The 27,875-nt window shown below is 42.6% G+C and overlaps 1 long non-coding RNA gene across 1 annotated transcript; it reads right to left on the reverse strand.

Moving 5' to 3' along the window:
- Window positions 1-713: 713 nt before the first annotated feature.
- LOC148149672 (uncharacterized) lies at window positions 714-25,313 on the reverse strand. The gene is made up of 3 exons (XR_015757555.1): window positions 25,284-25,313; window positions 2,665-2,779; window positions 714-918 (listed from the first exon to the last, which is right to left on the reverse strand). It is a non-coding gene; the product is annotated as an uncharacterized LOC148149672 (long non-coding RNA).
- Window positions 25,314-27,875: the final 2,562 nt, after the last annotated feature.

Below are 27,875 nucleotides of genomic sequence, written 5' to 3' on the forward strand. Positions count from 1 at the left end.
CATGGTAATGGAGAATGCAACAAGTAAAGCCAAAAGAAAGGGAAGAAATGGGAGTGGGTTCACACTCTGAAGGTGTTGAACTCAATATTAAGCCCAGAAGACTGTAAAGTGCTAAGTTTGAAGATAAGATGTTGTTCCTCCACTTTGTGCTGTGATTTGCTGGAGCTTTGCAGCATGCCGAGGACAGATAAAAGGGCATGCAAGTGGGATGCTGTGTTAAAATAACCCTTTCTCCCCAGTGCTCGACCACCCCATCCCTAACTATTGTATAAATGGTGCCCCCGCCTTACTTCACGTCAGCTCTGATGAAGAGTCATCTAGACTTAAAATGTTAGCTTGCTCTCTCTCCACGGATGCTGCCTGACCCGCTGTGATTTCCAGCATGTTTTGTTTTCAGTACAGATTTAACAAATATATTCTTATGAAGGCTTTGGGTGTAATTCTGACTTCGAGCAATAAAGGCAAAAAGACAATAATGAATAATGTTGAAAAGTGTGACGCTGGAAAAGCACATATCATCAGGCAGCATCCGAGGAACAGGAGAGTCAACGTTTCAGGCATAAGCCCTTCATCTTAAGCCATTCCTGATGAAGGGCTTATGGCTGAAATGTCGACTCTCCTGCTCCTTGGATGCTGCCTGACCTGCTGTGTTTTTCCAGCGCTAGACTTTTCGACTCTGATCTCCAGCATTTGCAGTCCTCACTTTCTCTTAGGCAATAATGAATAGTCCAGATGAAGGATCCTGACCCGAAATGTTGACTTTGCTGCTCTCCGATGCTGTCTGACCTGCTGCATTTTTCCAGCTTCTCATTTTGTTGACTCTGACTTCCAGCATCTGCGGTCCTTTACTATCTCCGATAATGAATAGTAGCCCGTTTTACATCTCTCTCAGACTACTGTTTATTATTTTTGTTATCCCTGATATAAGTGAAAAATAAAAGAAGAAATATAAAGTGGACTTACAATTCAGACATTTCACACAGCTTCACACATTTGGGAAGGAAAGACTCAGCCCTAGTTAATATGTAGTTTGGGGATTTTGAAGGCAGTTTGGGAATTCGGTGAAGATGGGAACAGGTGCTCATTGCTTGCTTTTTTGGCTCATAGGTTGCAAGTTTTTTTTGGTAGGATAAATTGAAGCCCAGGGTAATGGACACAGCACAAAAGAAAGAGTGACATCATAGATAAACTGCGAGCTCATTGTTGGGAATAGCTATTAATTTGACAATCTGTTGCAGATTACATTTAGTTTGAAGGTTAATAGAAATACAGTTTACAAACTAAAAGACCAGTAGGAAATTTTTAAAAATCAAAGATGGTGAGCCAAGTGATATGTTATACCTGCATTATGTGGGGCTGGTGGATTATAGTTCATAGTGGTCACATTTGTAGCAAGTGTTACTTGCTTGACAAATTCCAGCTCAGCGTTGATGGGCTGGAGTCTGAGCTTCATACACTGTCACATATCGGGGAGGGGAAGAGTTATCTGGATGCTGTGTTTCTGGAGGCAGATTTACTCTTTAGGTTAACTACCTCGAATTCAGTCAGTGGTCAGGGACAGGAGAGTGTAACTGTCAGAGAGGCAGGTAGAGGGATCCAGGAGGTGGTGCTAAAGGAGCTTTAGCCCTTGAACTTATCTAACAGGTTTGAGATGCTTGCTCCCTGTGTGGATCACAGCGGGGCTGTAGGGAGGACGAGCAAGCTGACTATAGCACCATGGTGTAGGTAGCCATTCAAGAGAGGGGAGAAAAGAGAAATGTAATTGTAATTGGGGATAGTACAGTCAGGGGAATAAACACAGTTTCTCTGTGGCCAGGATCAAGAGTCCTGAAAGCTGGGTTTAGATTAGATTCTCTGCAGAGTCAAGCAGGCCCTTCAGCCCAACAAGTCCACACCAACCCTCCGAAGAGCAACCCACCCAGACTTGTTCCCCTACATTTACCCCTTGACCTTACACAACGGGCAATTTAGCATGGCCAATTCACCTAAACAGCACATCTTTGGACTGTGGGAGGAATCCAGAGCACCCAGAGGAAACCCACGCAAACACAGGGAGAATGTGCAAACTCCACACAGATAGTTGCCTGAGGCAGGAATTGGACCCGGGTCTCTGGCGCTGTGAGGCAGCAGTGCTAACCACTATGCCACCGTGCCTGCTTGGTACCTGGGTTCAGGCTATTTCATCTGACATGCTAAGAAACTTGGAGTGGAAGGGGAGCCAACCAGGAAGCAGACCGTAATGGGTAATATTTAATATATGATCTCAGAGTAAGCAATCCTCTAGGAAGTAGTGATCAAAATATGATAGAATATAATATTCAGTTCGAGAGTGAGAACCATGGGTTGGAACCAACTGTGTTTCACTTAAACAAAACGAATTACAATGCAATAAGGATAAACTTAGCTAAAGTGAACTTTGCAGTTGGATCAGCAAGAATGGCAGTAAGCAAGGAGTAGCAGACATTTAAGGAGGTAATTCATGACTCTCAGCAAAAATAAATATCAGTAAGGAGGAAAGATTTTAAGGGAAGGATAAACCTACCAGAAAGGGAGGCCAAAGTCAGAAGTAGCCCTCAAAGACAGGGATCAATTCAGAGTCAGCAAAGAGGCACTGAAAAGCTAATAAAGATGCAGAAAATAAAGTACAGCAGACTTTGTACTAACCATTACCGATGGGACCAGAAGTGTGCCAGCTGATGGAATATTCCGGATCATCAAGAGGCATGCTTAACCGCAGTAAACCCTGACCAAGTAAACCCTGACCGAAACATCAACATCCCTTTAAAAAAAAACAGGAAAACATCAACACACCTCCTAAAATCAATGTGAAAACACACAGTCAGTAATAGAAACGTAATGCAGTGGTATACAGATCACTGTTATGCTTTATTTATAGCATTAATACCCGGCCATCGCAGTAGATCACGGTATTTGAGGTATATAATTGTTGCTGGTTTATGAAGAGTGCTGGTTGATTAAGTTTGCTGTACAAATGAGGAATATAAAAACTCACAATAATAGCTTTTTTAAATGCATATAAAGGAAGATATCAAAGTGGACATGGGCCCCTAAGAAATGAATTTGGAGAGACAGTTTTAAGAAACAAGGAAATGGCAGAGGAGTTAAACGAATATCTTGCACTCGGCTTTACAGTTGAACATACTTCAAAGATTCCATTAATGAGAGAATACAGGGGAGCAATTAAGTACCATCACCATAAATAGAAAAGTATTATTAGACAAACTGATGAGATTAAAGATACCATAGTGAAACATGGAAACATACCGGTACCATAGTGCAGTTTGTCTTTGAATCCATCATTTATAGAAATCTTGTTCCAAGCTATTCATTTATTTGTTTATATTCCATCAAAGTGACTTTACACCTTTGCAGTTTTGATAATCAAGCCAAAGGGGCATAAAAATGTGAAGAGTGAGAAAAACCCACTGCCAAAATAGAATCAGGAGAGTTGTAAGCACTTGGCAAAGGTTGTGCCCAATATCGAATGACTCAAGTAAATTAAACACTGGAAGTCAGTGTAAGAAAACTTGTCCTCATACTTACCTTAACCTATATATGTGATCTGCAAATTCAATATCATTTAGCTTGTGGCTTAACGTTAATAGGCTATGCCATATGTTATGATATTATGAAATAAAACCTTCTTCATGTCTCAACAGTGACAACTAATCAGTATTGTAAGTATGTTGTGTGAAATAAGCATTAAAGAACTATTAGAAATATGATACTGGCCATGAACATTTCTGGTGATTGTTCTTTTCCCATTCAAACATCCATAATTGATGATTATATATTTTGTCAAGATTGATGAGCGATAGCACCTATTGTGCAGAAGGAGGCTATTCAGTCCATCAAGTCTGTACCAACTCTTTGAAGCATATCCCACCCAGACCGCTACTCCCAGAACTTTGTATTTACCAATACTAATCCACCAAAGCCTGCATCTTCTCAACATTAATTTAGCACGGCCAATCCATCTAATCCTCACATTTTCGGACTGTGGGAGGAAACCAGAGCACCTGGCAGAAACCCATGCAGACACAAGGAAAACATACAAATTTTACACAAACAGCTACCCAGTACTGGAATTGAACCCAGGTTCCTAGTGCTGTGAGGCAAGACTGCTAACCACTGAGCCACCATGCCACCCTCATTATTATTGTCTCCTTTAAGCTGGATATTATTAATGAAAGGACTGAAGTGACAAATTGAAATGCCTTGATTCACTATTCAGACAGAAGTATCGATTTCTGAACACTTTGCATTGGTGTAAAGCCACTGCCCAATAGGATTAATATGAAATGTAATTGATCTGTTGCCAACTAGTCCTTTGACTTCACCTAATCCCCTTTTATCACTGCAGTGCAGTGATGTCAGGTAGACCCCAAACGTACCCCTTGCTGAGGTAATAAAACCGTTTCAGATCTTTCGGAAAATGCCATTCTTCAAATTAATGAACAGCCAAGAGAAAGTAAATCCACAAGGTCTGCTAAACATTAGGCTGTGTATGATATCTGTGATTGATTAACTGGTTACACATTCTTTATTAGATAATAAACAAAGATGGATTGGGGTTATTTTAAACACATTCCATTCATGGACTTTCTACTCTATCCCTTTGACGCATTTTATGAACTTCGATGGATCTCCGGTTACAAGCTGCATCATGTGTCCTTTCTTCAGAGGAAGAAAACTTCGGGAAATGTAAAGGTCACTGTGATTGCAGAACATTTTCCTGACAACATTTCTGCTCTTCTGGCTAGGGAAAAGAATTGCAGTTAGGAACTAATAATGGTTTTTTTCTTCCATTTTTATAAAACTCAGAGGATGTGTATCTAATACAGTCAACGTCAATTGTAGGATATATTCTGTGCAAATGCAGTCACAATTTCATGTGTACCTTCTCAGGAAGAATTGTTAAAGAACGATAATAATAAAGAAAATTAAGATAGTCTCAACAAAAGCAATTGTAGCCTGCTTTCTAAATAACTTTGTTGTGGCCTTGTGTGTAATGTGCCTTACAAATTGATATCTCAAATAATCTATTTTAGGATATCCAGCTGAGGTATGTACACTTGAACACAACATATAGAACAAAGCTATATTAGAAATTTGTTATCCCTGATATTCAGATGTGACAGTTGGGGTGTACAATCACCCACACCCATTGAGATTGGGATTGGTAACATGCAAACTTATGGTCTTATGGTCTAAACGTTATTTACCTATTTTATCTGAATGATTTGATTTTAATTTTACTTGATTTTGATTTTATTGTCATGTGTATTTTATATAAGAATGCAATAAAATACAACGGAAAGCTTTAATTTGTCACCACGATACAGCCATCATGTAGAATCATTTAAGAATGAGGGAAAAAAAGAAAGATATAGCTTGAAGGGAGTCCCACAGTTCTAAGCCAGCTCATCACCATTAATGCTGCCTGCGCTGCCATCTCTCTGCCACTGCATTGCCACCTACACCAGACCCAACCAACATCAAAATCGCCAACCCTCAGGCACCATCTTTGCCGCTGGGCCGATACTCCTCTGCCACTGCCTTGCCACCGCCTGCACCACGCCTAACCAACAACAGGGTCACTATACCTCAGGCGCTATCTTTTGCGGCTGGGTCAACCTTATCAATGTCGCCTCTGCCGATGGAGCAGCTGCTAATTTCAGGTCCTGTGCTTGCTCTGGAAAAGTAAGTAAGGGCTCACTCGAGGTCTGTGCTGGGCCCACCCCTCTGCGCTGGGCTCACCCAAGGTCCACGCCCTGTTCCGAACTGAGACAGCTGGAGATCCAGACCTGGGCCCTCACAAGGTGGGCAGTAATCCCACCCAAGGTATGTGTCCTGGACTGGTCTTGAGATTGCTCGAGGTCCAAGCCCAGTACAAGATACTTAAGCAAAAGAATGACGAGAGAAAAGAAAAGAAAGCAAAAGAAAAGCAATTACAGTGGATGAGCTTTGGTACAGGAGCCCTACCCCCTGCTGCCATCTTGCATTGGAACGAGCAGCCTGCTGTGTTTTTTTATTCTGAAGGCCTGTGGTGCAAACCAGGTGGTTCAGCTAGCCAGAAGCATATTCTTCAGAAAGACAAGTTACACCTTATGGGGAAGCTCCACTTCATGTTATTGTTGCAATGTAAATGCAAGGTGAAGACCAAGATAGACACCGAGGTCTATAAAGATGGATTTTGTGTTGGAGGTACCTGTGATGTAGTTGTGCAGGAAGAGAGTTGCCAAAGGTCCATAGGGGTTGCCAGAAACTCCTCAACACCCACCTGCAGAAGGGATTTATAACCAATTCCTAGGAAGGTAAATTAACTGCACAGACACTGGTACACTGTCTCCAAGTCGCCCTTTATTTACATGTGTATAGTATGTCGACTTTAACCAGCCAGCTCAGTTTCTAGAATGAAGAGACACTCTGAATCTCCTGTGTATTTTTTTTGTGTGTAGGTGTGAGACAGTGAGAGACACAAAGTGCACGAATCTTTATTCAATTTCCACCACCAGGAAGAAGGGAAAACACCCGAGTGGCCAGTGACAAGCACTGCCCTTCACAAAAGGTAATGCTGTGTGATCAAACAGTGAAGGGGAGGGCAGGGATTAAATCAAAATAGAGTTGGAGGGGGGAATAATGCACTCCACTCCCTGTGGCACCCACCTCTCCCTGAACAACTCCAGGGTGTTATCTCCTGTGTATATTTTTTTCCCCTTCAAGGAGGAGAGTCCTTGCATGTACGTACACACACACTCACACTGATCCAACTCTCACAATAGGCAAACACCCAAGTGGCCAGTGACAAGCAGTGCCCTTCGCCCCTGTTTTTTTAAATTCTTTTTTTTTCTTTTTTTTGTGTGATCTCCTGGTTTTTTTCCCCTTAAACCCCCACACTACTGCCTAACCGCGGTAGTGCTTATTTTTTCCCAGCACCCATGGTGTGTGTGTGCAGGTGTGATACACAGTGAAAGACACAAGGTGCACAAATCTTTATTCAGTTTCCACCACCAGGAAGACAGGAAAACACCCGAGTGGCAGTGACAAACACTGCCCTTCACATCAAAGGTCAATGCTGTGTGATCAAAACAGTGAAAGGGAGGGTAGGGACTAAATCAAAATAGAGTTGGAGGGGGAAATAATGCACTCCACTCCCTGCGGCGCCCACCTCTCCCTGAACAACTCCAGGGTGTTATCTCCTGTGCATTTTTTTTTAGGGAAACATTCTTGTTTTTTTTGTCCTTTTATTTTTAATATAAATTTCACCCCCACACTACCACCTAAGTGCGGTAGTGCTTATTTTTTCCCCAGCACCCAGGGTGTGTGTGTGCAGGTGTGAGACACAGTGAGAGACACAAAGTGCACGAATCTTTATTCAAATTTCCACCACCAGGAAGACAGGAAAACACCCGAGTGGCCAGTGACAAGCAGTGCCCTTCTCAAAAGGGCAATGCTGTGTGATCAAACAGTGAAGGGGAGGGCAGGGATTAAATCAAAATAGAGTTGGAGGGGGAAATAATGCACTCCACTCCCTGCAGCGCCCACCTCTCCCTGAACAACTCCAGGGTGTTATCTCCTGTGTATTTTTAATTTTTTTTATTTTTTTCTCTTTTTTTTATTAACCCCCACACTACCGCCTAACTGCGATAGTGCTTATTTTTTCTCCAGCACCCATGGTGTGTGTGTGCAGGTGTGAGACACAGTGAAAGACACAAATTGCTTATCTCCTGTGTATTTTTTTTTGTTTAACCCCCACACTACCACCTAAGTGCGGTAGTGCTTATTTTTTCCCCCAGCACCCAGGGTGTGTGTGCGCAGGTGTGAGACACAGTGAAAGACACAAAGTGCACGAATCTTTATTAAATTTCCACCACCAGGAAGATAGGAAAACACCCGGGTGGCCAGTGACAAACACTGCCCTTCACATCAAAGGGCAGTGCTGTGTGATCAAAACAGTGAAGGGGAGCGTAGGGACTAAATCAAAATAGAGTTGGAGGGAGAAATAATGCACTCCACTCCCTGCGGCGCCCACCTCTCCCTGAACAACTCCAGGGTGTTATCTCCTGTGTATTTTTTTATTTTTAAAATTTTTTTTTCTCTTTTTTTTATTAACCCCCACACTACCGCCTAACTGCGGTAGTGCTTATTTTTTCCCCAGCACCCATGGTGTGTGTGTGTGCAGGTGTGAGACACAGTGAAAGACACAAAGTGCTTATCTCCTGTGTATTTTTTTTTCTTTTTTTTTGTTTTCAGGGATAGTCCCCTTCAAGGAGAGTCCTTACACATACACTCACAATAGGCAAACACCCGGGTGGCCGGTGACAAACACTGCCCTTCACAAAAGGGCAATGCTGTGTGATCAAGACATTCCCTTTTTTTTTTCCTTTTCTTTTTCTTTTTTCAGTGAAAGACACAAAGTGCTCCCTCCTGTGTATTTTTTTTTTGGGAGGGTAGGGAATCTCCTGTTTATTTTATTTTTTTCTTTTTTAACCCCCACACTACCACCAAAGTGCGGTCGTGCTTATTTTTTCCCCAGCACCCATGGTGTGTGTGTGCAGGTGTGAGACACAATGAAAGACACAAAGTGCACGAATCTTTATTCAAATTCCACCACCAGGAAGATAGGAAAACACCTGGGTGGCCAGTGACAAACACTGCCCTTCACATCAGAGGGCAGTGTTGTGTGATCAAAACAGTGAAGGGGAGGGTAGGGACTAAATCAAAATAGAGTTGGAGGGTGAAATAATGCACTCCACTCCCTGCGGCGCCCACCATCTCCTGTGTACATCTGTTAGTCAGGGCATCCTGATTGGCCCAGGTTAACAGCAGCAATCAAGGATCTAATAATCAATGCGATTCATGTGGCCCTTGTATCAATCACTACAGAAGGTTAGCTTCCTGAATCTGGACATAAGGACAAAGCAAAAGTGCCGTAGGAAGCCAGATCACTTTATGTGGTTAGTGAATGTATGTGAATGTATCTTCTCATGATATCTCCCAGTCACCATTCTCATATGTGCTCAATTCACCATGCCAAACAACAGACTCCCTGGTCAGCAGCATTCATAGCTAACCATAGATATTCCACCTCTTTTTTGCATACCTACCATTGCTGCAAGCAGTGATCAAAATATTATCTTTCTTTTGAGAATTCCTCTTGAAGTTTTTTTTTCATTCACAAGATGAGGGCATCGCAAAGTAGGTCATCCCAGAGGGCAGTTAGAGTCAATCATATTGCTGTTTGCCTGGAGTCACATGAAGGCCAGACCAGGTAAGGATGGCAGTTTCCTTCCCTCAAGGATATTAGTGAACCAGATGGGTTTTTCCTGACAATTAATAATGGATTCATCATCATCATTGACTCTTAATTCCATCTCAAATGGCAGAACTAGGCTATCTCCTTTTTGAGGGCTATGTTTTGGCTTGTGTGACATATAGGGCATTTGGACACACATAGATGTGGAATTAGAAGATTTTAATCATATCTACTTGAAGCATAAAGTCATATCACAAAAGAAAAACCTCAATTTCCCAGCTACCAGAGTGTTTAACTTGACACAAGGTAACAGGAATAAGTTTGCAATAAATGTTTTTCCAAAAACCTGCCATACTTCTACACACAAAAAGCCATCATCCCAAAATGCATTCTGAAGACTGGTAAGATCACTGCCAAACAGTTGCACGTTATCTGTAGCACAGTCACGACACCTCAATTAATTTATAGCATTTGAGAATATTTGAAATGTGATAACATATAATTTTTCAGAATTAAATTATCCAATTGACACAGTGTTTGAAGTGATTTTAATGAGGTCAGCCAGTTAGATCTCATAGAATATGAGTTCCCTGATTGGGGCTGTTAATCTGGTGCAATCAGGAATCACTGGTTGACAGATAAGAAGAGGAGAGTCAGTGATTCTGGCATTCTGACAGCTGATTCTGAACAGGCAATACTAGAGTACATGTGCAAATCAAAGGTGACTTGATGATGGGATAAAGTACTCTGTGGAGTTATTTCAATGTTCATTACAACAGCATGCACTACATTTTCTTCACATGTTGTAGCTCCTGAACCTCTGAAGCCTTACGTTAGAGACTCAAAACCCATTTGTAAAGAATGCATTACCTCAGTAATTTAACGTTTTCATCCTTCCTAGTGAGCAGAATATTTTATTACTGACAGGATTAAAAATGTTCTGCTCTCTTTTTTTAGATTCCCTACAGCGTGGAAACAGGCCCCTTGGCCCAACCAGTCCACACTGACCCTCTGAAGAGTAACCCACCCAGACCCATTTCCCTTTGACTAATGCACCTACCACTATGGGCAATTTAACATGGCCAATTCACCTGACCTGCACATCTTTGGACTGTGGGAGGAAACCAGAGCACCCAGAGGAAATCCATGCAGACACGGGGAGAATGTGCAAACTCCACACAGACAATCGTCTGAGGCTGGAATTGAACTTGGGACCCTGGTGCTGTAAGGCAGCAGTGCTAACCACTGAGCTACTGTGCCACCCCCAGCCTATCTTTTCCCATTTCAGTCTCACTTCATTTCCTGGCCCGCCAGTCTCATTAACCTGCACCCCGCTTGCTTCGGGGCTTCATTCGGCTGCCCTTCTCACCTGACAGACGTGCTCCCTTGCTTTGACCCAGCAGCCTTGCAACTGTCTCCCGCCTCGGCCCAGCAGCTTCACTCTCCATGCTCTGGTCCTGTCAGCTTCCCATTCTTCTCCTCTCACCTGAATCTTCTGAACTGCTTCATTTGTGCTTAGTCTTCAATCACAAGTACTTTTCTCCTGTGTTTACTACTTGTATTTTGAGTGATGGCTGCTCATTTTTTAGTGCCTCCGGATACCTCCAGCTAGTCAACTATGTCAAACACATCGAACTAAGCACAGTACTACACAATACCTGACATTCTCCCCTCTGTCTTGCAGGACAAGGTGGTACCCAAATGAAACGAATTGGCCCAAACCATTCGAGTCATTCAGAGGGAGATAGTTGTCTTCTTCATGGAACCAGCTACAACAGAGTCAATGACAGTTGAGACCACTGAGGCTATTGAGGGTGATGCAGCTGATTGAGCTGTGGGATATTAGAATAGCATGGAGTCAACTTCTGATGCGTGAAGGGACACCCTTCTGTGCACCTTTCTCCTTGGAGAACCATGTGTGAGGCAGGCAATGTTAAACACATGGACAGTTTAAGAGTATTACTTGTCCCATTAATTTAAGCTTTTTTTAAAGTATGTATGTTCACTCGCTGCAATTTTAACATCATAAATGCTGGTAGAAGCAGGTATTATGGTCATGTTCAAAAGGATTTAGTAAAGCTTTTGCCAAAGTTCCATAGAGTAGACTAATTGGTAAAGTTAAATAGCATGGGATCCAGGATGAATTTGACAGTTGGCTCGACTGTAGGAGACAGAGGATGGTGGTGGAGGGTTGTTTTTGGACTGGAGGCCTGTGACCAATGGTGTCCAGTACAGGGATCAGTACTAAGTTCATTTTTGTTTATCATTTATATAAAGGATTTGGATGAGAATTTAGGAAGCTTAATTTGTAAGTTTGCAGATGACACAAAAATTGTTGGTATAGTGAATGGTGAAGAAGGTTATCTTAGATTACAAATAGATCTTGATCAACTGGGTCAATGGGGTGGGGAGTGGCAGATGCAGTTTAATTTGGATAAATGCAAGGTATTGTATTTGGGAAAACAAATCAGGGCAGGACTCATGCAATTAGGGTAGAGTCTCTGGTAGTGTTGTAGAACAGAGAGACCAAGGGGTTCAGGTACACAATTCTTTGAAATTTGCATAACATGTAGACAGGATAATTAAGAAGGCACTTAGCACACTTGCCTTTATTGCTCAGACCTTTGAGTACAGAAGTCGGGACATCATTAGGGCGGCACGGTGGCACATTGGTTAGCACTGCTGCCTCACAGCACCAGAGACCCGGGTTCAATTCCCACCTCAGGCGACTGACTGTGTGGAGTTTGCACGTTCTCCCCGTGTCTGCGTGGGTTTCCTCCGGGTGCTCCGGTTTCCTCCCACCATTCAAAGATGTGCAGGGTCAGGTGAATTGGCCATACTAAATTGCCTGTAGTGTGAGGTAAGGGGTAAATGTAGGGGTATGGGTGGGTTTCGCTTCGGCGGGTCGGTGTGGACTGGTTGGGCCGAAGCGCCTGTTTCCACACTGTAATCTAATCTAATCTAATCTAATCATGTTGAGGTTGTACAGGACATTGGTAAGGCCTCTCCATTTGGATATCACCTGTGTGCAGTTCTGGTCACCCTGCTACAGGGAGGATATTATTAAATTGGAGAGGATTCAGAAAAGATTTACCAGGATGCTGCCAGGCATGGAGGGTTTGAGTTAGAAAGAAAGGCCGGATAGGCTAGGGCATAGGAGGTTTCACTGGAGCATAGGAGGGTGACCTAATACATGTTTGTACAATCATTAGCGGCATAGATAAAGTGAAGAGCAAGGGTCTTTACCCTCGGGGGAGTTCAAAATTAGCGGCATATTTTTAAAGTAAGAGGAGAGAGATTTAAAAAGGACGCAAGGGGCAATGTTTTTACACAGAGAGTGGTTTGTGCACGGAATGAACTGCCAGAGGAAGCAGTTACAATGTTTAAAAGGCATTTGGATAAGTACATGGATAGGGAGGGTTTGCAGGGATATGTTCCAAACACAGACATGTTGGACTGCTTTGGTTTGGGAACATAGTTAATGTGCACTAGTTGGAACAAGGGTCATTTTCTTTGCTGTATGACTCTATGACTGTGAAATTGGATAATTACCTTCATACTAATAACTGGATAATTGGCATGGTGGTGGCATCAACTAACAGAGCTGTTGGGAAAACTAGGATGAGTGGTACTAATTGGATAGCTAATACAAAGAGCTGACACATACATAATGCACCAAATGGCCCCCTCTTGAGTTGTATCACGAAGTCAAGACAAAATCATTTATGTCTGCTCTAAGGAAAACAACCTACTCAATCCAATCTCTCTTCATAATTGAAACTCTCCAGCCCAGGAAGCATCCTTGTAAATCTCCTGTGCACCTTCTCCAGTGTAAACATATTGCTCCTGTAATGTAGATTCCAGGGCTGCACACAGTAATCTAGCTGTGGCCTAGCCAACATTTTATACAGTTCCAGCATAACCTTTTTGCTGTAAAGCTCTATCTTGGCTAATAAAGGCAAGTATTCCATTTGCCATCTTAAGCATAGCATCTACCTTAAGGGACAGATACACATGTAAGCCAAGGTCCCTCAGATCCTGCCAGGGTCCTACTGTTCCTCATATGTTCCCTCTCCTTCTTTGTCCTGCCCTATGGCATCTCCTCACACTTATTCATATTGAATTATTTGCCACTGATCAGCCCATCTGACCAGCCCGTCTATATTCTTCTGTAATCTAAGCCTATCCTCACTATTTGCCACACCATCAATTTTTGTTATAATTTGTGAATGTGCTGATGAACCTTTCTACATTCAAGACTAAATCATTTATGCATTCTGAAGGAAAGTCATTGGATTCAAATTGTTAACTCTATTTTCCTCTCCTCTCCATTGATGTTGTCAGACCCACAGAGTTGCTCTAGCACATTTTGTTTTTATATCTACTGCAGCAATGATTGTCTCCACGAGAAAACCATTATATATAGAATTGCAAGTTCCACCCATCCTTATGAGAAGGTGTGTTAATGACTTTCCTCTTAATCCTAGAATGGACAATGTACGTCTGGCTATCTGTAAGGCAAACTTTTATCATGAGGGCAACTGTTTCTCCTCCTCCAGGAGGCTTAGTCACATGACTCCCAATGTATTGAAACCAGCTGCCTTTTTGAAATTACAAGTTTGAAACATAAAGTTTTAGAGGTTACTGCTGCTCCTACAATATCTACCACGTAACAACAGCCCTAACTCCAGGCTACAAAGGAAAAAGCTTCTGGCCTATAAAAAGCCACCGACAACCTGTATTTGTGTTTTGCGCTTCGAAAGCTAGTGCTTCCAATTAAACCTGTTGGACTATAATCTGGTGTTGTGTGATTTTGTACACCCCAGTCCAACATCGGCATCTCCAAACCATGCCTACACAATGTATTGGTGACAACATGTTAATCGCGATATTTAAATTGAAAATCAACTTCCAAAACACACAGCAGTTGAAAGCATTCAGGGGAACCTGATTTCTATTTTTTTTTTATTGACTATCAATGGACAGGACATCTGGTTAATTCAGCATCCTAAGATGTATTCAGTCCCTAATTTGAGCCAGTTTTTTTTGCTCTGTCTATGCTCTTGGACTGTAAACAATATGCAATTCATCTGCCTTACTACTTAATGATATTAAAACGTCTTCCTCTCCATAACATCCCCATAACTTATTATCAGGCTTTCTCACACGTCTATTCCTAATAATACTGGTTGAAATTTTAAGTTAGCTAAACTGATCTAATTCTGTACATGAACTCTCCCAGTTCTGAAGCAGGTTCACTGGACCCAGAACATCAACTCTAATTTCTCTCCACAGATGCTGCCAGGCCTGCTGAGACTTTCCAGCAATTTCTGTTTTCATCAAGCCAGTTCTTGGCCTTTTTATTATTTAGGTTAGATTACTTACAGTGTGGAAACAGGCCCTTCGGCCCAACAAGTCCACACCGCCCCTCCTAAGAGCAACCCACCCAGACCCATTCCCCTACATTTACCCCTTCATCTAACATTACGGGCAATTTAGCATGGCCAATTCACCTAACCTGCACAGCTTTGGACTGTGGGAGGAAACTGGAGCACCCAGAGGAAACCCACGCAGACACGGGAAGAATTTGCAAACTCCTCACAGACAGTTGCCCAAGGTGGGAACTGAACCTGGGTCTCTGGCGCTGTGAGGCAGCAGTGCTAACCACTGTGCCACCGTGCCACCCATCTTTTCTTCTTTGCACACCACAATTGTTTTTTGGCAATTCATGGATACTCTTTGTCTTGTTACACAGTTAGCACTTTCATATGGCATTCTACTGCTCCTTGCTAAAGACCAGCATTTAGTTCTCATTCATTAGCATAGGAAAGCCAAAAACCATGGGATAGATTTTGGAGGCAAGCGGGAGATAAAAATACCCTCTTCTGATGGTTCCCCAGCTCCAGCTTGTTTCCAAAGCTGGACTCTGATATCACGTCATCAACCTGAAACTTTAACTCTGTTCCTCTCTCAAAGGATCTTGTGGCATTGTCAGTTTTTATTTCAGACTCATTAGGAGTCTAATTGAGGCCAGTTGAAGAAGAATTGAAAGGTGTGATGCTAGAAAAACACAACAGGTCAGGCAGCATCCGATGAGCAGGAGAGTCGATGTTTTGGGCATAAGCCCTTCATCAGGAATGTGGGGGGGATGGGGGCTAAGAGATAAATAGGTGGATGAGCGTAGAGTGGGGGGAAGGTAGCTGGGAAGGCAGTAGGTGGATGCAGGTGGGGGGTGATAGTGATAGGTCAGTGAGGAGGGTGGAGCGGATAGGTGTAAGGAAAATGGGCAGATAGGATAGGTCAAGAGGGCGGTGCCAAATTGGAGAGTTGGATCTGGGACTCTCCAGCATCTGCAGTCCTCACTTTCTCTCAGTTTCTGCCAGGTGAAGAAGGCCAGCTAAATCTTTCCAGATTCTCTCTGGAGACTGGGGCTAGATTAGCTTCTGGGAATTTGGTCTATGGCAGGTCCAGTACCCTGCATGGCTGGGTTACATCCCCACACTACTGACCTGATGACTGAATTGAATTTTACATTAAAAATGGGGCACCTTCATGTTGAATCATCTTCTCTCTTACTTAGCTTCCAATATAGCCAGATGTTCTCAAGTCAAATAGGATCAGCCTGTCCCTCCAGTTGCCACACCTGCTTGCAGACCTTATTTGGATGGTGAATTTCTTTTTGTATCCAGTATAATGGGGTGCTGCTTTGAAATTCCCCATGAGTTGTTGCTCCCCTCCAGAGGTGGTTTTGGTACTCTGATACAGTGCCCATCAGCAGTCACTTCCTGCCAGCTCCCTGCCAGGCCACTCACCATCCTGACCTGGAAATATGTCACCATTCTTTCATCGTCGTTGGGCCAACATCCTGGAACTCCCTCCCTAATGGCTTCCTGGGTCAACCCACAGCACGTGGACTGCAGTGGTTCAAGAAAGCAGTGCATCGCCACCTTCTCAAGGGCAGCTATGGATCAGCAATAAATGCAGGCCGATCCAGTGATGCCCACATTTTAAGTGAATGAACATAATCTATTTTTCCTGCCCCAAAGGAGCAAATCCAGGCCCTCCCTATGACGTTGCTCCAATGTTTTTTTGAGTTTGTAATTGATGAGCAACATTCATTCTCTGCTCAATCTGTGGTGCTAATCCAACTTAATCCCTGTTCTGTCCCAAGTCACTTTTGTGGATTGTCAGTGCAGTTTGTTTGGACAATTATTTTCAAACCAATTCCGAAAAGATGCGGGCACAAAATTGCTCAGAGTTTATTGCTAATTAGCATGGGTTCAGTAATCTGAACAGGAAGGCCATTAGGAAGACTGGTCAGGGACAATGGATATCTCTTGCTTGAGCAGTTGGGGTGCTCATTTGAAGTTAAGAATTAAGGTACATTCTAAATCTGATGGGTGCTCTGAAGTTCATCTGAGCTATCTTGCCTCTGAGCTATCTTGCCTCTTATCAAACGCCTTTAGTAAGGCGTTTGATAAGGTTCCCCATGGTAGGCTACTTCAAAAAATACGGAGGTATGGCATTGAGGGTGAGTTGGAGGTTTGGATTAGGAATTGGCTGGCTGGAAGAAGACAGAGGGTAGTAGTTAATGGTAAAGGTTCATCTTGGAGTGCCGTTACTAGCGGTGTTCCGCAAGGATCTGTTTTGGGACCATTGCTGTTTGTCATTTTTATAAATGATCTGGAGGAGGGGCTAGAAGGTTGGGTGAGCAAGTTTGCGGATGATACGAAAGTCGGAGGAGTTGTTGACAGTGAGGAAGGATGTAGCAGGTTACTGCGGGATATAGATAAGCTGCAGAACTGGGCAGAAGGTTGGCAAATGGAGTTCAATGTAGCTAAGTGTGAGGTGATTCACTTTGGTAAGAGTAACAAAAAGATGGGGTACTGGGCTAATGGTCGGATACTTGGTAGTGTGGATGAGCAGAGGGATCTTGGTGTCCATGTACACAGATCTTTGAAAGTTGCCACCCAGGTAAATAGTGCGGTGAAGAAAGCATATGGCGTAATGGCTTTTATTGGTAGAGGAATTGAGTTCCGGAGTCCTGAGGTCATGTTGCAGTTGTATAAGACTCTGGTGCGGCCGCATCTGGAGTATTGTGTGCAGTTTTGGTCGCCATACTATAGGAAGGATGTAGAGGCACTGGAACGGGTGCAGAGGAGGTTTACCAGGATGTTGCCTGGTATGGTAGGAAGATCGTATGAGGAAAGGCTGAGGCACTTGGGGTTGTTTTCATTGGAGAAAAGAAGGTTTAGGGGTGACTTGATAGAGGTGTACAAGATGATTAGGGGTTTAGATAGGGTTGACCGTGAGAACCTTTTTCCACGTATGGAGTCAGCTATTACGAGGGGGCATAGCTTTAAATTAAGGGGTGGTAGGTATAGGACAGATGTTAGGGGTAGGTTCTTTACTCAGCGAGTCGTGAGTTCATGGAATGCCCTGCCAGTAGCAGTGTTGGACTCTCCCTCATTATGGGCATTTAAACGGGCATTGGATAGGCATATGGAGGATAGTGGGCTAGTGTAGGTTAGGTGGGCTTGGATCGGCGCAACATCGAGGGCCAAAGGGCCTGTACTGCGCTGTATTCTTCTATGTTCTATGTTCTATGAATTGGAAGTCATTACGCTTTAAAAATGGAAAGCATTTAGTCGCACATTGTTTGCAAAGAGCAAAAGAAAAAAAACACTTCAAAATGTGCCAACGATCACATTGAATTTAAAAGGTTACATTAGTTTATTAGAATGTTTTCAGACAGCAAACTGCTGCTGAGCAAAACATGTTTCCCAATGTCTAAGTCACAATTAGGCATCATGCATGATTATAATTTATTGATAAAAGTAGAATAATTCGGGGTTATTTTTAACTCTTTTTAAAAATAAGTAATGTTATAGAAAATTGAAATGTGATTACAGCGGCATTTAGAATGATTAATAATTTTAATGCAAATGTAATCTAGTGAGAAGATATAACATGAGTGCTTGTCTAATGGGATGAAGTAGCCAACCTGCATTTTCTACTAATCAAATACAGTGAAAAGCTTAGAGGTTAGGAGGAGCTGCAATCAGACTAATGCACATTACTTACTGCAGTATTTTTAAAATCTGTGATGTTTTTTCAATATTACTTTGAAAAATGTTCTGAGATATTTCCAGTAGATGCATGGTATATTTTTCCTAATAGCAGAGCCATTGAATCAAGTCAATGTATTTTCTTCGTAAGGTTCATTACAGAAAGGGAATTTTTGCATATGTTAATCTTTTTAAATGCTGACTTAACAATACTTATTTCATTTAGCCACTGAAATGCTATACAAATCTTCACTTGCACAACAAATGCTGCAGTTACACTTAGGTAGAGGGAGCTTTGCAAACTTTTCATTCAGGCAAAAAAATGTTAGGTGGCTTGTAATCAATCAGATCCCGATGGAATCTGGAATAAAACTGATTGAATCTGGCTTCAGTGGAATCTGAGAGAAAACTGAATATATAGTGTGAATACAGCTTGGGATAGAGCAAATCAAATCATAGACTGCAGAAGAATCAACGTATTTCAGCTATTTTTTTCAATACTTAAGGATATCGCTGTCGACCCAGTTGACAATCTCAGCAACACAACTTTACACAGTGCAAGTAAAGATGGTCATGGTGTTAAAGTGGTGCAAGATTCTTAACTCTGATCTATACAGATGCATGGTGATGACACCGCCTTGGTTTATATGTAGCTTAGTAACTGAACATTCCTACCAGAATCTAGAAGTAAGAGTCTAATGATGATCGTGAATTCATTGTCAATTGTTGGAAAAACCCATCCGGTTCAGTAATGTCCTTTAGGGAAAGAAACTGCCATCCTTACCCAGTCTGGCCTACATGTAACTCTAGACCCAGAGTAATGTGGTTGATTCTATCTGCTTTCTGGGCAATTAGGGATGGGCATTGAATGCTGGTTTGGCAAGCGGCACCCTCATCCTGTGAATAAGTATGAATTAAAAAAATCTCCACTTCAGTTTGCCAAAGTCTGGGACTTGCCAATCTCCTGACTGGTAATCACCCTTAATATGCTGCAAGAGAAAGAAATTGAGGAAACAAAATTTTTATCATGACCATTTCATCATGACCACAGAGGCTGTGACCGACTGAATATGGAGGTGTAAGACCACATGTTCAGTCTGTAGTAAGCTGACGAAAAACAAAGTTCTGTGTTGTCCATGCAAAAGCAGTCAGATAATCGTTGAATGTTAAAATAATTCAGTGAAGCCGTATCTGAGGAAACAAGTGTTTCTCATTGCTCTTTTGGGAAACAGAAGGGGGTAAATCTTTCTCGTCTGATGTGACTGAGTATTTTATCTGACCCTACAAATGGAAACTGGTGTTCCTTGATTAACAGCAGGTGCACCATCCTCACACAACTGGCAACATAGATTCTCTGTACCAAAGCAAAAGTGATTGCCTGTCCTTCTAACAGCAGATCAGAAATTTGTTTGGTTCTGTGCTGCCTGGCTCCATTCCTAGTAAATATGACTGCAATTCAACTCTGCTCTTAATTGGAACATCTTTGAACTTCTGTTAATCTGAGGTATGTGGTTCAACAATGAAACTAAAATTAAATGAAGGGAAAACAAAGAAGAATGGAATGATCTTTCGTTGTCATCAGTTTGTGCTCCCAAAGGCATAATATGGATTTTGTCCAGAGAAAATACTAAGGTTCTAGGTTCAATCTTCCAGCGAAGCTTAGTTAGCTGAACATAAGCTGATAGAAAGAGCATAAAAGGTGGAAATGAAGCAAGGTAACTGATTCCAGATCATTCATTGGAAAACTCTGCTAAAGGGATGTGTGTTTATGTCTGTGGGGGAGAGAAGTGTAACAAGTTTGATTTAGATGCCTTCCCAGGTTGAATAGCTGGACAATACAAAATATCATGAAGAACCACTTGGTCATCCAGCAATGGACTCATGAGCCAAAAGATCCATGCTGATAAACAAAGACAGTAAACTCCTCAGTCGCAAATAAAGAAGGGTAGGCAGGAAGTTGGTAAATGGAAACAAATGAGAAGAAAAATGATTTTAAAAGTCATTCTTTAATCCCTGTATGTAGCAAGTTCAGATTAAAAGGACACTTAGTTTAATTGGGGGAGACTCAGTGAATAACAATTAATAGCATTATCAGTGGTGAAAATTACACAGAACAGTTATGATCTAATTGAATGACAGAAATGACTCGAGATTGAATAGGAGATAAATGGGAGGGAGGGTGAGGCTGGGGGAAAGGTAGGTGAGAGTGCGGTAGGTAGATGAAGGTGGGGGTAATGGTGATAGGCTGGAGAGGAGGGTGGAGCGGATAGGTGGGAAGGAAGATGGACAGGTAGGATAGGTCATGAGGGCGGTGCCGAGTTAGAAGGTTAAATCTGGGATAAGGTGGGGGAGGGGAAATGAGGAAACTGGTGAAGTCCACATTAATCCTGTGTGGTTGGATGGTCCCAAGGAGGAAGATGAGGTGTTCTTCCTCTAGGTGTCAGGTGGTTGGGGTTTGGTGATTGAGGAGGCTCAGGACCTGCATGTTCTTGGCTGAATGGGAGGGGGAGTTTAAGTGTTTGGCCATGAGGCGGTGGGTTTGCTTCGTGCGTATGCCCCAGAGATATTCTCTGAAGCATTACACAAATAGGCGTCCTGTCTTCCCAGTGTCGAAACATTACATTGGAAGCAACGGATACAGTAAATGACATATGTGGAAGTGTAGGTAAAATTCTGATGGATGTGGAAGGCTCCTTTAGGGCCTTGGATGGAGGTGAGGGGGAGGAACACACACACAAAGCAACCCCACTGCCCCGTGGACAAACACTTTAACTTAATGCCAATTTCTTTAATGTCCTTTCCCTGTACCACTGCATGAAGTTTCTATTAAAAAAAATAAATACCTTAATTGAACATTAGAATTCCAGGCAGTGCATTCCAGAGCCTGACTACTTGCTGTGTGAAAAGCTTTCTCTTACTTCACATTTCCTTCTTTTGCAGAAAACTTTAAACCTGTACCAACTGGATCTCGCTCATTCAACAATTTCCTATCTACATTAGAAATTGCAGCATTAGCTTCCTTAGTTGACCATGGATGGTGCATCCTGCTCCCATAGGCAAATATGTGCAAGTCAGTCAAATTGATGAGGACTTTCAGATGCTTAGCCTTTATGAACATTATAATTGCTGAATAAAGTACAATTAGACTCTTAACAGTGTATTAACATGCCAGTTAAGATGGCGACAGTGTGAGATCCTTCAGCTGGAGCTCCTCTGCTCGCAAGCTCCTTTTCTTTTCTCTTTTTATGACTCTTGCTGCAGTTTTTCTTCCCCCCTTGCCTGGAGGGAATGGAATGGCCGGATACTGGAGCCCAGAGTGGGGAGTGGTGTGAATGCAGGACAAGCGGGGAACCCAAAACGGGGAGAAGAGTGAGTGCAGGCCAAGCTGGGAGCCCAGAGTAGGAGCAGAGCGAGCGCAAGCCTATTTGCGACTGGAGCTGCAGCTGGAGCAGAGTGAGCAAAGGCCAGCCCTGGGGGACAGGTCCTGAATAGAGGCCAGTGTGTGGAGTAGTGTGGCCTCATGTTCTGAACACAGGCGGACATGGACTCAGTGAAAAAAGACTATTATTTGAGTGTTTTAAAGATACTTTTTGTTCTTATTCTGAACTTTTAAACTCTGTATTCCCATGCTAGTCTTTCTTTTTTAACTATTTCAATTCTGTAACAATAGTTAAAGTATCTAGGTACCCTGTACTTAAGGTGGTGCCAAGAGGAGGCATTATGAACTTTTCATTCATTTGAGAGTGCACATGACAAAATGTATTCCCAATTCCTTCGCCTCCGCTGTATCTGCTCCAAGGAGGACCAGTTCCACCACAGAATACACCAGACAGCCTCCTTCTTTAAATATTGTAATTTCCCCTCCCACATGGTTGAAGATGCCCTCCAACACATCTCATCCACAACCCGCACTTCCGCCCTCAAACCTCACCCCTCCAAGGACAAAACTCCCAGGGTCCTCATTTTCCACCCTATCAACCTCCGCATAAACTGCATCATCCGCCGACATTTCTGCCACCTTCAAACGGACCCCACCACCAGGGATATGTTTCCCTACCCACACCTATCCACTTTCTGCAAAGACCGTTCCCTCTGTGACTACCTAGTCAGGTCTACGTCCCCCAACAATCCACCCTCCCATCCTAGCACCTTCTTCTCTCACTGCAGGAGTTGCAAAATCTGCTTCCACACCTTCCATCCCACCTCCATCCAAGGCCCCAAAGGAGCCTTCCACATCCATCAAAGGTTCACCTGCACTTCCACAAATGTTATTTATTGTATCCGTTGCTCCCGATGCGGTCTCCTTTACATTGGAGAGACAGGACACCTTCTCGGAGATCGCTTTAGGGAACATGTCTGGAACACCCGCACCCCATAGCTGAACATTTCAACTCACCCTCCCACTCTGCCAAGGACATGCAGGTCCTGGGCCTCCTCCATTGCTGCTCCCTCACCACCAGACACCTGGAGGAAGAACGCCTCATCTTCTGCCTCAGAACACTTCAACCCCAGGGCATCAATGTGGACTTCAAAAGTTTCCTCATTTACCCTCCCCCCACCTTACCCCAGTTCCAACCTTCCAGCTCAACACCATCCTCATGACCTGTCATACAGCCAATCTTCCTTCCCACCTATCTGCTCCACCCTCCTCTCCGACCTATCACCTTCATCCCCACTTCCATCCACCTATTGCCTATCGTACTCTTAGCTACCTTCTCCTCAGCCCCACCACCTCCCCTCCCACCCCTCCCACCTTTCCCCCACCCCCACACCTCCGATTTATCTCCCCACCCCGGAGGCTCACTGCCTCATTCCTGATGAAGGTCTCTTGCCTGAAACATTAATTTTCCTGCTCCTCGGATGCTGTCTGACCTGCTGTGCTTTTCCAGCACCACTCTAACCTTGACAATAAAGGCTATTCTATTCTATTCTAGTCTATTGAGAATTGTTCTTGTGCAGAAGGAGGACCCTCAGCCCATCTTGCCTGCACTGGCTTGTTAAATGAATATTTCTACCTAGTGCCAATCTCCCACTAACTTGATTACTACTTCTGATCTCTCTCGTAGACCTTGAAAAGCTATTTGTCGAATATTAACATTTGTCCATAATTATAAAATTCACATATTTTCTCAAGGTATATAAATCTAAAAATTATCCTTTGACATTTTAAATCTTGACTGCTTATGGTAGTATCCCTGCTTAAAGTCTCCCTTTATAACGTTAAGGACTGCACCCCCTTGTCATTCACACAGCACAATTAACATATATGGTAGGTTTACTGTGGGAACTGCTGGCACATGTTGCAGGTATGATGTTGGTGTGGCATGTGATGCACATGTCACATGATGGCATCAGTCTGACTGATAGATTAACCATACAATGCTGTCCAATATCACAATCTGCCTGCCTGGCCCTCTTTTTACAAAACCAATGCAAATTATGTAGCTGCTGGAAGTCAGAGCTGAGGTCAGCAAATGCTAAGAATGAAATGTGAAGTAGACAGACACTGCCAGCCTCCAATTAAGAACTGAAATAAGTGAGGGCTCAGAAAGTAAGTTCAGCTATAAAATACATGTGAGTGCAAAAACATTATGATAGCTGACTTTGCAGAAGATGGGTTTAATTTAGATAAATGTGAGGTGCTGTATTTGGGAAAGGCAAATCAGGTTAGGACTTATACACTTAATGGTAAGGTCCTGGTATTGTCGTTCTGTTTCCCTCTCCCCCACCCCACCCCCACCCTCTCAGGTGAAGCAAAGTGCTCAGAGACACTGTGCAGTTTTACCTCCATCTTTATTCCAGACCCTGAAAGGAGAGAAAACGACTGCCCAGGGACATGAGTTCATTGTCTTCTCTGGAACAGCAGTTTCTCAGTGAACTATATAGTCATTTTACAGGGAGGAGCATCCAGTTAAGGCAACATACATAATATTTGGGTGACTGTTACAATCAGCAAGTGTCAATAGTAAAGATTAAGCCATCTACTGTTACATTATGAATAACGGACTTCACATAATAAACATTTTTCACCTTCTTGACTAACATACTGAATGCTTCCAATATTGTTAAATGGCTCTACATAATAACTGCTTTTCCACCTTGTTAACCCATTACCCTTGCCTCCGGCACCCCATTGTTAACTGTAAGTTCTTATCTGATCTGAGTCATGCTCAGCTGATCCTCTTGTTACACAAAACTCAGAACTTAACTCTTAACCTGCTTGCACTCAGCTGAACCTCCTGCCTTACAAAACTCAGAACTTAACTTTTTCCCTGCCTGCTTATATCCCATACACATTCTCATTCCCTCCTTTTATCATTTCATGATAACAAATGGCATTACCAGCTTTCATAAGACTCTGACAGCCAGTATTTCAGCACGTTATTGACACACAGCACACAATGATTATAACAACAAAAATTACAAGTCGATTATAGTAATTACAGTTTGAAGAATTCCTCCATGTGCAAAAAAAATCAAGTTAAGTTCTTAAATCCACAGTTCTTAGTGATCAGTCCATCCCCTCCAAGTCAAGTGGAAATGAACCAGTTCTCCAAAATCCCCTTCAGTATAGTCCATCCTGAATACAAAAATTCAATCTATCCTTGTACATCACTCCACAGAGAAATCTGAATTCTTGGATAAGGGCAGTTAAATGTTTCACAAAACTGACAAGACTTCCGCCCTTACAGAGATGCTTCAGCTGAGGATACCAGCGCATCTGTTCATGCAGCAGCTGCAACTGCAGGTTAGGTGAATGCAGCATTCTTTGCTGCTTCTGCTCCCGCTCTGCTGTTCAATGTAACAAAGTGAACTGGCTGTTGTGATGTTAGCTTGATCAGTGAACCTTCATATCACTTAAATGATCGAAAGACAAGGTAAAGCTCATTTAGGTTAATGTCCGTAGGAAAGCCACTGACAACAAACGTACCTACCTCCTCTTCACTGTCGTTAACTTCACTTTTCATGCTCATGACTGGAGAGCTGATGGAATCCGTTGGATCAGGTAGTGGTGGGGTGGGTGATGGTCCGAAGGCATGCTTTACCTATGAATGGAGAAACCCGAGAGAAGATGTTAGCTGCTGAAAGTATCTTTGCATTTCCTTTCTCATTCCTTTCTTGCCAAGGTGATTATCAGTATGAAGACAGTTGCACATTTAACTACACTAAATTGTGTCTGCTTATTTCAATATATTTTCAATTCTTGAACTCTGTTACTCTGTTCACTACTTATGATTAAATTAGATTCCCTACAGTGTAGAAACAGGCCCTTCGGCCCAACAGGTTCACACCAACCCTCCGAAGAGTAACCCAACTCTCTCTGACTAATGCACCTAACACTATGGACAATTTAGCATGGCCACTGAGCCATAATGCCACCCATCCGTTATCAGGTTTTATACAATCCATAAACATCTAAATTGTACTGCCTAAACAATTCAGTCAATTATAAACAACAATCCTAAAATCAAACTCTCGGGGGACCCCATTCAAGTTATTCAAAAATTATTTTCTTTTAACAAATTGATACTTGGCGAATGTGGTGGCTGTCAGGATAAGTATTTCAAAAGTCTGGAACAGCAAGAAAACAATAAAATGTTTCCTGTGCTTTAGCAATTGAAGAGGCAGTTTCAATTCAGATTTAAATCCCAAATATTTGTTGGAAACCAATGCTGAATATTTTAAAATACATTCTCCAAACAAAACTTCCCAAATAAAACAGCCAGAATTAGAGTGGCAGCTTGGATAGAGATCTCAACATTCTTTGAATTTGAAATATGAAGGGGGGCTATGAAGTCTTACCAATAACTAACAGAACTGAAACAGCTCAGCATCAAGTTCTAATATTCTCTAAAATCTTAACAAAACATCAAACTCAAAATGCACTCTTCTTTTTGTGAACACTCTGTATTAAAAACATAGCAGCAGCAAAGATATTTTCATGCAATACTTTCATTTGGCCACAGCATGACCACTGACCCAAATGATTTTTTGAAGCAGGCATTGTATATTTTCAAACAACTCGGGCAAAAAGCACTCAATCAATTTGTTTTAAGGTTACAAGCTTTATAAATTTAAAAAGGACATAATGCTGAACAATTTCAATGTGAAAACAAAATCTACACCATTACATAGCCCACAAAACACACTGAATTGAGATCCTGATTCAAACAAGGCAAAACAGTTACTTAAAAGGATTTTCTGAACCAGTATTTTAACAAACCAACATTTTTAAACAACAATCTCAGCATGGCACAATTTACGTTGAAACTTTCCCTTTCCAACCCAAGTAGTTCAGCCTTAATTTCAACTCTTTATCATTTGTTGTTTGCATCCTCTCATTGGAATTACACATATAAAAAGAGAAAGCCCTCGCAGCGGACCACATGGTGCCACAGTCCAAGCCAATCTCTTACCCCAGAACAAGAGCCTCAAATTTCACCACTCAGGGACTTTAACCCCTGTCTCACTTTACTCCTCACAGGGGCTTGAATCCCACCCAAACGCAGAGAACCCGAATTCCACTTCAACACAGAAAACTCGAATCCCAATAGACACAGAGAACTTGAAGCTCACTTAAACACAGAAAACTCGAACCTCAGTACAGCGTGGAGGACTTGAACCTTAAATCAAACCATCCAGTAGGTAACAAAAGGATTGGTGAGGACAGAGCAGTAAACGTGATCTATATGGACTTCATTAAGATGTTTGACAAGATTCCCCATGGGAGACTGTTTAACAAAGTTAGATCTCATGGAATACAGGGAGACTGCACCATTTGGATACAGAACTGGCTCAAAGGTAGAAGACAGAGGGTGGTGGTGGAGGGTTGTTTTTCAGACTGGAGGCCTGTGACCAGTGGAGTGCCACAAGGTACTGGGTCCACTACATTTCGTCATTTATATAAATGATTTGGATATGAGCATAAGCGGTAAATTTAGTAAGTTTGCAGATGACACCAAAATTGGAGGTGCAGTGGACAGTGAAGAGGGATACCTCAGAATACAACAGGATCTTGACTAGATGGCCCAATGGCCTGAGAAGTGGCGGATGGAGTTTAATTCAGAGAAATGCGAGGTGCTGCATTTTGGGAAAGCAAATCTTAGCTGGACTTATACACTTAATGGTAATGTCCTAGGGAGTGTTGCTGAACAAAGAGATCTTGGAGTGCAGGTTCATAGCTCTTTGAAAGTGGAGTCGCAGGTAGATAGGATAGTGAAGAAGGCATTTAGTATGCTTTCCTTTATTGGTCAGAGTATTGAGTTCAGGAGTTGGGAGGTCATCTTATGGCTGTACGCAGGACATTAGTTAGGCCACTGTTGGAATATTGCATGAAATTCTGGTCTCCTTCCTATCGGAAGTATGTTGTGAAACTTGAAAGAGTTCAGAAAAGATTTACAAGGATGCTGCCAGAGATGGAGGGTTTGAACTATGGGGAGAGGCTGAATAGGTTGAGGCTGTTTTCCCTAGAGCGTTGGAGGCTGAGAGGTGACCTTATAGAGGTTTATAAAATCATGAGGGACATG

This window comes from Chiloscyllium plagiosum, unplaced genomic scaffold (genome assembly GCF_037043375.1).
Source record: "Chiloscyllium plagiosum isolate Xiang-an unplaced genomic scaffold, Cpla_swu_hap1 HiC_scaffold_7, whole genome shotgun sequence".
NCBI lineage: Eukaryota > Metazoa > Chordata > Chondrichthyes > Orectolobiformes > Hemiscylliidae > Chiloscyllium > Chiloscyllium plagiosum.